We start from the raw sequence: 7,732 nt of genomic DNA on the forward strand, positions 1-7,732 counted from the left end.
CCCAAGTTTGTGTGGGGAAGACCTTCCTGGGTGTGGCCTTTGTCTCTCTTGTCCCGGGTGGGCTGTTCTCCTTCCTTAAGGCGCTCTTCTCTTTTTGGTTGGAGTAGGGAGAAGAAGCTTAGCAGCAGCAGGGCCTTTGTGGGAAGGGCTTCCCAGTTTTTTGTGTGCTTGGAGCAAAGGACAGATGTCTCTGGAGAGAAGCAGAGTGTCTGCCCTCGTGTTACAGCACAGGAGACAAGAGGAGGAGTGGGGTGATTTAGGACAATAGCTGAGGTTCTGGGAATTGCTGTTGGTGTAATTATCATGTCAGGGACAGAGGCTAAATAACTCAGGGATCTCAGTTGGCTGCCGAGAGGGAACGATGCTGGCCCACTTCCTGGGGTCAGAGAGATGGGAGTGGATGGCGGCGGTGGTAATGTTGCTTCTCAACCTGTCTGGAAATCTCAGAGCCAATCACCAAAGCGCTGTGCTGCCTTGGAAGACTGGTGCAGCCTCTCTGGCCTGTGGCGCTGCTAGGAAACCTAGACCAGGAAACTGAGGTCTAGCTTCTGGGCAAGGAGTCCGAGGTGGGGAGGCCATATTCCATCCTGGAAGACTGAGGCCTGGGTCTGGGCAGGGCCTGGGATCTGACATGCAAGAAACTGGTCCCTTTCCAGCCTCCCGGCTTGAGCTGGAGGCCTTCCCAGGAGAGTGAAGCGGAGCCTTTTCTCTCACATTGTGGCTCCTGGAGATCTGTGGAGGTGGTTCCTTAGGAAGGTCCGCTGCTCTGCTCACCTCCTCTTACCCCACCACCACTCCCCAGAGCGTGTCTGTGGACAGAAGGGGAATCCAGGAAGCCAGCACTATTTTTTTTTTTTTTTGAGACGGAGTCTCGCTCTGTCGCCCAGGCTGGAGTGCAGTGGCCCAATCTCAGCTCACTGCAAGCTCCACCTCCCGGGTTTATGCCATTCTCCTGCCTCAGCCTCCCGAGTAGCTAGGACTACAGGCGCCCGCCACCTCGTCCCGCTAGTTTTTTGTATTTTTTTTCTTTAGTAGAGACGGGGTTTCACCTTGTTAGCCAGGATGGTCTCGATCTCCTGACCTCGTGATCCTCCCGTCTCAGCCTCCCAAAGTGCTGGGATTACAGGCTTGAGCCACCGCGCCCGGCCGCCAGCACTTCTTTATAGTCAGCATAGGAGATAGGGGCACTGACTGGGGCAGGACTATTCGGGTACAAATTCCAGCTCTTCTCATTACAAACTGTGTGACTTTGGGCAGGTCACTCGACTTCTGTGTTTCTTCTCTTTTCTTTTTTGATATGGAGTCTTGCACTGTTACCTAGGCTGGAGTGCAGTGGCATGATCTCGGCTCACTGCAATCTCCACCTTCCAGGTTCAAGTGATTCTCCTGCCTCAGCCTCCTGAGTAGCTGGGATTACAGGTGCCTGCTACCACACCCAGCTATTTTTTTTTGTATTTTTATTTTTTATTATTTTATTTTTATTTTTATTTTGAGAGAAGTCTCACTCTTGTCCCCCACACTTGAGTGCAATGGCTCGATCTCTGCTCACTGCAACTTCCACCTCCCGGGTTCAAACAGTTCTCCTGCCTCTGCCCTGCGAGTAGCTGGAAATAAGGCCCCTGCCACCATGCCTGGCTAATTTTTGTACTTTTTAGTTGAGACGGAGTTTCACCATGTTGGCCAGGCTAGTCTCAAACTCCTGACCTTGTGATTCGCCCGCCTGGGCCTCCCAAAATTCTGGGATTACAGGCGTGAGCCACCGCGCCTGGCTTCTGTTTATTTTTTTTTTAAAGTTTGTTTATATAAATTTTTTGAGATGAAGTCTTGCTCTGTTGCCCAGGCTGGAGTGCAGTGGCATGATCTCTGCTCACTGCAACCTCTTCCTCCCGGGTTCAAGTGATTCTTCTGCCTCAGCCTCCCGAGTAACTGGGATTACAGGTGCCTGCCACCCCACCTGGCTAATTTTTGTGTTTTTAGTAGAGATGAGGTTTTGTCATCTTGGTCAGGCTGGTCTCAAACTCCTGACCTAAGGTGATTCGCCCACTTTGGCCTCCCTAAGTGTTGGGATTACAGGTGTGAGCCACTGCGCTCAGCCTTAAAGTTTATTTGAATTTTTAAAACTTTTTTTTTTTTTTTAATAGAAATGGGGTCTCACACTGTTAGCCAGGGTGGTCTTGAACTCCTGGGCTTAAGTGATATTCCTGCCTTGGCTTCCCAAAGCCCTGAGATTATAGACGTGAGCCACCGTGCCTGGCCCTGCCTGTGTAGTTCTGTAGAATGAAGATGCTAATGGTACTTGCTTCGTAGACTTGCTCTGAGGAATAAATAAACTGGTGATCTCAAGCCCTGAGAATGATGTCACATGTTCTCTGTCTCCACCACTTCTGTCCCTCAGAGTTTAAAAGCCCCAGCTGGGATCCTCTGGGGATAGCAAGTCAGTCCAAAGCCCTGGCCACCAGCAAATGGTGAGTTTGAGGGGGAGTCTCTCCATTTCGGTTCCCACTGGCCCCCCTCTCTTTGGTTTTCATCTCTCTTCTCCCAGCCCCATTTTTTTCCTACTCTTTCATTTCCTTGTTTCTGTGTGTCCTGGCTCTTTTCTCTTTCTGTGTTTGTCTCTCTGCATATCAATCTTTCTGTGTCCTGTGTGTCTCTCTGGTGTTTCTTGGTATTGTTTCTCTCTCCCACTCTGTATCTCTCTGACTCATTCTGTCGCCTCCCTATTGCTCTCTGTCCCCAGCTCGTTCTCTCTCTTCTTTTCTTTTTTTTTTGGAGATGGAGTCTTGCTCTGTCACCCAGGCTGGAATGCAGTGGTGCTGGGATTACAGGCACGCACCACCACGCCTGGCTGATTTTTGTATTTTTAGTAGAGAGAGGGTTTCACCAGGTTGGCCAGGCTGGTCTTGAACTCCTGACCTCGAGTGAGCTGTCCGCCTCAGCCTCCCAAAGTGCTGGGATTACAGGCGTGAGCCGCTGTGCCCAGCCCCAGCTTATTTTCTTTCTTCTCTCCTCCACACTTATCTCACCCCAACACGTTCTTCCACCTTGGTCCCCTTCCCCTGCCCCCGTGCCCCACAGCTTCCTGTTCCCTAGTCGCAGTGTCCCCTGTCTCCTTCCCTTTATCTCTTCCTTTTCTCCTCCTGTTTCTCTTTTGATCTCCATTGTTTAATCTTTTAACAAATATTTTTTGAGGCCGGGCACAGTGGTTCTTGCCTGTAATCCCAGCATTTTGGGAGGCCAAAGCCGAAGGATCACTTGAGGCCAGAAGTTAGAGACCAGCCTGTGTAACACAGCAAGACGTCATCTCGACAAAAAATTAAGAAATTAGCTGGGTGTGGTGGTGCATACCTGTAATCCCAACCACTCAGGAGACTGAGAGGAGAGGATTGCTTGAGTCCAGCAGGTCGAGGCTACAGTGAGCTATGGTTGCACTGCTGCACTCCAGCCTGGGAAACATCAAGACCCTGTCTCTAAAAAACTAAAAAAAAACCCCCCCGAAACCCACAATTATTTTTCGAACATCTGCTGTGTGCCAAAGCTTATTTTAAACACTGGAGACCCAGGAGTGAGTAAAACAGGCAAAAATTCCTGCTCTCGGCTGGGCATGGTGGCTCATGCCTGTAACCCCAGCACTTTGAGAGGCCAAAGCAGGAGGATCACTTGAGGTCATGAGTTTCAGACCATCCTGGACAACATAGTGAGATCCTGTCTCTACAAAAAATACAAAAATTAGCCGGGCATGATGGTGCATGCCTTGTACTCCCAGCTACTCAGGAGGCTGAGGTGAGAGAATTGCTTCCTGGGAGGTCAAGGTTGCACTGACCTGTGACTGCACCACCGCACTCCAGCCTGGGCAAGAGAGCAAGACCCTGTCTCAAAAAAATTCCTGCTCTCAATGGAACCGAATATTAGTGGGGACACAGACAAGAAATACGACTAATGGCCGGGCGAGGTGGCTCACGCCTGTAATCCCAGCACTTTGAGAGACCTAGGAGGGCGGATCACCTGAAGTCAGGAGTTCCAGACCAGCCTGGCCAACATGGTGAAACCCCGTCTCTACTAAATACAAAAATTAGCTGGGTGTGGTGGTGGGCGCCACACCTACTTGGGAGGCTCAGGCAGGAGAATTGCTTGAATCCAGGATGGGGAGGTTGCAGTGAGCCGAGATTGCACCACTGCACTCCAGCCTGGGTGACAGAGTGAGACTGTCTCAAAAAAAAAAAAAAAAAAAAAAATTCCTGCTCTTAATGAAACTACATATTAGTGGGGACAAAGACAAGAAAAGTCATTAATAACTTTGAGTGAAAGCAGCGTAAGGGTGATGGGGATGCTGGAGGGGCTGGTTACTGGGTAGAAGTCCAAGGCAGGTGAGGACGAGGCTGGCAGGTCTCTGGCGGCTGAGGGAACAGTAAGTGCAAAAGCCTTGAGGATGGTGTGCCTGGCTTGTTCAAGGAACAGCAAAGAGGCCAGAGTGGCTGAAGCAAGAGGGAGTGGGGGAGAGCAAGAGGAGGAGGTGAGGCAAGAGACGACAGGCAGCTTGATCAGGGCCTCATGAGCAGTGGCTCACTCCTGTAAACCCAGCACTTTGGGAGGCTGAGGCGGGTGGATCATGAGGTCAAGATATATACACACACACACACACATATACATACACACACACACATACAGATTTTGTTTGGTGGTTCCTCCATAAATTAAACACAGGTTGTCAGGCGGGGCATGGTAACTCACGCCTGTAATCTCTTACACTTTGGGAGGCCAAGACAGGAGGATCACTTGAGTCCTGGAATTCAAAACCAGCCTGGACAACATAGGGAGATCCCGTCTCCACAAAAAATTAAAAAGTTAGCCAGGCGTGGTGGTGCACACCTGTAGTCTCAGCTCCTTGGGAGGCTGAGGCAGGAGGATTGTTTGAGCCCAGGAGTTGGAAGCTGCAGTGAGCTGTGATTGCATCACTGAACTCCAGCCTAGGTAACAGAGTGAGTCTCTTCCCAAAAAAAGAAAAAAAAAAGTTCAAACAAAACACTGTACATGCATGTTCATAGCAGCACTATTCGCAATAGCCAGAAGGTGAAGCAACCCTAATGTCCATCAACAAATGAATGGATAAACAAAATGTGCAAAATGTAGCCTATCCATACAATGGAATTTTTTTTTTTCCAAGACGGAGTCTTGCTCTGTTACCCAGGCTGGAGTGCAGTGGTGTGATCTCAGTTCACTGCAACCTCCACCTCCTGGTTCAAGCGATTCTCCTGTCTCAGCCTCCCAAGTAGCTGGGATTACAGGTGTGCACCACCACGCCCAGCTAATTTTTGTGTTTTTAGTAGATTTGGGGTCTCGCCATGTTGGCCAGGCTGGTCTCGAACTCCTGACTTCAGGTGATCCACCTGCCTCGGCCTCCCAAAGTGCTGAGATCACAGGCGTGAGCCACCGCGCCCACCATGCCCAGCCCTGAATATTCACATTTTTTGCTGCAAAAATATTACCACATCTGGTGGAAGAGAAGGGGGCGCCTGCATCAGGCCTCTGAGAGTGTTACATAATGTATGGTATTCGCTCAAAATTGCCTTTCTAAAATTGGAACAATTCTGAGTTCTGCAACTCATCTGTCCCCAAGGACTTCTGCTAAGGGCTTGTGGACCTGTAATTTGGCCCGCTGCCAAACCTAGATTCATCTTAATTATTTGCTCAACGTTTATTTAATGGCTCAGGGAAAAAACTAACTCTCTGTTACAATTTTTTAAAAGTAGAGAATGACGTTCATTTAGTAAGTTCCCATTGTCAATGACATGCTATTTTTAGCATTGTGTGGTTATGCGAATGTGTGTGTTTGTGATCGCTTGGATGAGTGTGTCTGTGTGTGAGGGCGTGTTTTTGTGTGACAGTCTGAGTGTGCATGCGTGAGTCTGTGTGAGTGTGTGAATGTGTGTGTTTGATTGTTTCAGTGTGTGTGTGATTGGGTGTATAAAAGTGTGTTTGTAATCCCAGCACTTTGGGAGGCCGAGACGTGTGGATCACGAGGTCAGGAGATCGAGACCATCCTGGCTAACACAGTGAAACCCCGTCTCTACTAAAAAATACAAAAAACTGGCCGGGCGCGGTGGCTCAAGCCTGTAATCCCAGCACTTTGGGAGGCCGAGACGGGCGGATCACGAGGTCAGGAGATCGAGACCATCCTGGCTAACACGGTGAAACCCCGTCTCTACTACAAAATACAAAAAAACTAGCCGGGCGAGCTGGCGGGCGCCTGTAGTCCCAGCTACTCGGGAGGCTGAGGCAGGAGAATGGCATAAACCTGGGAGGCGGAGCTTGCAGTGAGCTGAGATCCAGCCACTGCACTCCAGCCTGGGCGACAGAGCGAGACTCCGTCTCAAAAAAAAATAAATAAATAAAATAAAAGTGTGTTTGCTCCTCTAATCGCAGCACTTTGGGAAGCCAAGGTGAGAGGATTGCTTCAGCTCGAGTTCAAGACCAGTCTGGGCAACACAGCAAGACCCCATTTCTACAAAACATTAAAAGATTAGCGGGGTGCGGTGGCGTGCACCTGTGGTCCCAGCTACTCTCCGACGCTGAAGCAGGAGGATCTCTTGAGCCTAGGAGGTCAAGACTGCAGTGAACTATAATAGCACCGCTGCACTCCAGCCTGGGCGGCGGCAGAGCAAGATCCTGTGTCAAAAAAAAAAAAGTATCATGCATGTTTAGTCTAGTTGAGTCTGTGTGTGATTGTACGTTGAGTGTGACTATGGGTCTGTGTGTGTGTGTGCGTGTGTGAGAACGTGCATGAGAAGAAGCATGGTGCAGGGTTTAAAATTTATATATTGAGGCCGGGCACGGTGGCTCAAGCCTGTAATCCCAGCACTTTGGGAGGCCGAGACGGGCGGATCATGAGGTCGGGAGATCGAGACCATCCTGGTTAACACGGTGAAACCCCGTCTCTACTAAAAAATACAAAAAACTAGCCGGGTGAGGTGGCGGGCGCCTGTAGTCCCAGCTACTCGGGAGGCTGAGGCAGGAGAAGGGCGTGAACCCGGGAGGCGGAGCTTGCAGTGAGCTGAGATCCGGCCACTGCACTCCAGCCTGGGTGACAGAGCAAGACTCCGTCTCAAAAAAAAAAAAAAAAAAAAAATTTATGTATTGAAAGAAAGTTCTCATTTCAGGCGACATCTTGCCCTCCGCAATTAGAATTTCAGCGGACTCCACAAAATCATCAAATATTGTGCTGTCAAGCAATACCTTTTATGTCCACTAGAGGCCGCCTGTCTGCTTTGAGCAGAGGAAACTAATCTGTATTTTTGCATTTAGTTGCTGGGAGTTTGCAGACACTTGCAGAGATGTGGGAGGTAGAAGTGTGGGGATGAGAGGTGGAGAAGTGTGTGTGTGTGTGTGTGTGTGTGTGTGTGTGTGTGTGTGTGTGTGTGTGTGTGTGTGTGTGTGTGTGTGTGTGTAGTTTAGTCATTGCCTTACTTACCTCAGCTGTACATAGAGCAGCCATCCTCAAACTTACTGGTCTCAAGACTCTTTCATTCATTTTTAAAACACGGTCTTGCCCTATTGCCCAGGCTGGAGTGCAGTGGCCTGATCATGGTTCACTGCAGCCTTGAACTCCTGGGCTCAAGCGATCCTCCCATTTCAGCCTCCCAAGTAGCTGGGACCACAGGCATGCATCACTATGTCTGGCTAATTTTTAAAATATTTAGTAAAGATGGGGGTCTTGCTGTGTTGCCCGGGCTGGTCT

Source organism: Macaca fascicularis, chromosome 19 (assembly GCF_037993035.2).
Source record: "Macaca fascicularis isolate 582-1 chromosome 19, T2T-MFA8v1.1".
Taxonomy (NCBI): Eukaryota; Metazoa; Chordata; class Mammalia; order Primates; family Cercopithecidae; genus Macaca; species Macaca fascicularis.